We start from the raw sequence: 3,483 nt of genomic DNA, 5'->3' as shown, positions 1-3,483 counted from the left end.
AAATTTTTTCTCTTGAACTACAATTAATTGAAGATACAAGATGCTGAACAGATATCTCTAAGGAAAAGATGATTTTATTTTGTTTTTAAGGCAAAGTGCTATTTGTGCTGGCAGATTTGTGTAATCTAAATATTATATGGCTAATTACATGAATTTAATGATAAGAAGGATGTATATCCAAAGAAAATACAAGGAACAGAACTGGAATAAAAAGCTACAGTGAATGTAGCTCTCAGCATGGCTATCCTCACTATTCTCAATCCTTCTTTCTCTCTCTCTTTACCTCTACCTCTCGGTCTACCTCAAAATGGCATCTCTCTTGCATTCCTTATTTGTTTCCCATTGGCCACTCTCCTACTTACCCTATAGTCTAATTCTGGAGGCAGCCAATCAAATAGGCTCACCTCATGGCCAGCCTGCCTACTGAATCCTATCCATTTTTCCAGTTCACCTCCTGAGATTGGGCTGCCTTAAGTCTGATGCACCTTCCTGATGTAATAAAGGACTTCCCTGCTCAAAAAATAAGCAGTCCTGCTCCCCTGAGCTGTTGACAAAGCTGTTGAAGCTGCAAAGGGATGCTGCGTGACTGATAAGTTCATTCAACACAGTCATTTTCATCTTTCATTTCTCCATGACGGGAAATAGGAGCTGAAAACCTTCAATGACTCTACGCTTCCAAAATCCCTAATCAAATGGCAGAAATTCTCATCTTTGGTTTATTTCAGCAGGATTTCAGGACGAGTCAAACCTACTGATATTTATTAAGCACCTATTTCTTCCCAGAACTTTGCTGCATGTTCTAACACAGCCAGAAACATGACAAAACTACAGAACGAGACAAGAGTTTAGGAATTCTTTGTCATGTTAGAGATAAGAAAAATTTAGATTTATTTAGAATATCTGGCTCTTGCCTTAAAGAACTTTTAGAGCCAGTTAACGATATAAGACATAGTCTTTGAAACAGCTTTAAAAAAAAAAAAACCCAAAGCACATTTTAATCCATTATGACATTAGCAAACACAGACTTCAAATTTTACAGGAATTCAGAGAAAAAAAAAATACCTTAAGGTGGCCCCAGCTGAGTCCGGCAAAGAGAAATAGGGAATGGTGATGACGGCACAGCTTCCAGCATTGAGGAAGATCTCTGGGAGGAGGCAAGTTGGGTGATAGCAGAGGGGCCCCGGTGAGGAGCATGAAAGGCAAAGCTGGATAAGTGGGATCACTTAATGGACAGCTTTCTATCAGACCCCAGAGCCTGCAATTCCTCCTAAAAGTAAACAAGCCATTATAGGTTTTGAAGCAGGAAAGAAACATCATGAAAACAGTATTTCAGAAAAGGAGTTCCACCATAGCATGGTTGTTAAGGGTACGAGCTTTGGAGCCAAGTAGGCTCTCTCTGAATCCTGGCTCCACCATTTTCTCGGTCCGTGACCCTGGGTGAGTCGCTTAACCTTCAAAACGGGAATAATAATAGTTCTCACCTCACCAAACTATTAAATATTTGGAGGATTAAGTAAATTAATATTTGTGGTATATTCAGAGCAACACTTGCACTTATTAACATTCTTATGAAACCAGATATTAAGGGTGTGGGGATCTGGCTCACGGAGATTAGTTCGATGACTTCTGGCATAAATCAGAGGGCAGAGGGTGGTGGTTGAATCTAGGTAAGGAATTCCAGCCAGTGCACCCAAAGAGGGGTGTGGACTTGGTAACTGAGCAAGTCTGGGGCTGAAGTAGAATAAAGAGTTAAAGGTGAACCCACAATGCTGAGGAGATAACTGGGTTCATCAGTTATTTTGGAGAAATAAATGTCAAGCATAAGAAAATGGCTCCCTGGGCTGGATGCGGTGGCTCATGCCTGTAATCCCAGCACTTTGGGAGGCTGAGGCGGGCGGATCACGAGGTCAGGAGATTGAGACCATCCTGGCTAACATGGTGAAACCTCGTCTCTACTAAAAAATACAAAAATTAGCCAGGCGTGGTGGCGGGCGCCTGTAGTCCCAGCTACTAGGGAGGCTGAGGCAGGAGAATGGCGTGAACCTGGGAGGTGGAGCTTGCAGTGAGCCGAGATCGGCCACTGCACTCCAGCCTGGGCGACAGAGCGAGACTCCGTCCCTCCCCCTCCCAAAAAAAAGAAAATGGCTCCCTGCTCCAAGCTGGCCTAGGCGTCCGCCGCGGCGTGCTGCAAAAGGATCTGATTAAAGAACTTAGAGAAATTCATATATGTGAAATTGATTTCCATGGAAACCTAATCACGCTCTGATGACAGTTGTGATGGTGTTGCTGCCGATAATTTTGCAAACATGAGGCTTCCCAGTGAGTCTGGGAAGGCTGTAGGACCCGCACCCAGTGCAGACACTCAACCTCTCAGGGTGGTGATGAAGCTTCCAGTGCGAAATACCAGGGGAGCAGCCAACAAAAAAGCAGAGCCCCCTCCCCGAACCCTTAGAGAATTCTGGGACCAATTCCAGTTCCGATTCGGAAGATAAAGGTGGCATGAATTTTTTTGGAGAAAAAGGTTTTCAGTATAAAGCAAAACAAAGCAATGCCTGGAAAACGCATATCAGAGTGAGAAAGCTTCCCTGGCTTGTTCCTTAGAAGACGTTCCCTCCCAGGCTCCAACTCACAATCAAGGACATCCCCAAAGCGTACATTCCCAGGTGTTGCTTCCAGGAGAAACCCTGAACAGAGAGCTCCTCTTCTCACCAAGTCCCCTGGTCCCTTGGCGCTCTACTCATGGAGGAGGAGGAAGAAGAGGAAGAGGAAGAGGATAAGGACACGTTGGTGAGAAAGAGCAAGACAGTGGATGGCTGCATAAAGGAAGATGACATGCCCAGAATTCATCACTCCGGCTCATCCATGACCCTTCTGCATATAATTCACCCAGGGAAAGAAATCACAGAGGAAGGGTTGGAGGCCAACTGCAGCAACTCTCCAAGGAAGACATATAACGATTCCCTGGGCTCTACTTGTTATCAGTGGTGTCAGAAAAACTATTGCTACCAAAATAAACTGCAGAAACCCAGACTGCTAGGGCATTCAAGGCCAAGTCTGCGGCTCCTGCCTTCCAAACCCTTATGCTGAAGAGGTCAGGGATGCTCTAGTGGCATTGCCCACCTTGTTGAGAAATCTACAACTGCAGTTTCTGCCGGCAGCAAGATCGACGGTATGCAACTGATATCCTAGTGTATTTCGCCAAATATCCTGGCCCTGGGAATGTGCACGCTTACTTGAGGGAGGAATTTGAAATGCAAGCATAATGTCTGCAAAATTCACAGCCTGCCATCCATTTCTAAAATCTCTCTTATTAACATTTTCGATTTTGTCATTGATTGAAACCTGAGTTAAGAATCTCAGTGATCAATCTATTGTATAAGAAACTCCAATCAAGTTAATCTCACTAGACACACGTGTTTCTGGAATATCATAGAAAGTATATTGCTAGTTATACTTTGCTCTCTGCAATTTCTTCTCTGTTTC

At 44.1% G+C, this 3,483-nt stretch overlaps 1 pseudogene; it reads left to right on the top strand.

Moving 5' to 3' along the window:
- The first annotated feature begins 2,213 nt into the window (after positions 1-2,213).
- Positions 2,214-3,263, top strand: LOC129044394 (cell division cycle-associated protein 7-like; annotated as a pseudogene).
- The last annotated feature ends 220 nt before the right edge of the window (positions 3,264-3,483 follow it).

The sequence above is a fragment of the Pongo pygmaeus genome, chromosome 13, assembly GCF_028885625.2.
Source record: "Pongo pygmaeus isolate AG05252 chromosome 13, NHGRI_mPonPyg2-v2.0_pri, whole genome shotgun sequence".
NCBI classification, from domain to species: Eukaryota; Metazoa; Chordata; class Mammalia; order Primates; family Hominidae; genus Pongo; species Pongo pygmaeus.
This window is presented reverse-complemented; position numbering and strand designations above follow the sequence as displayed.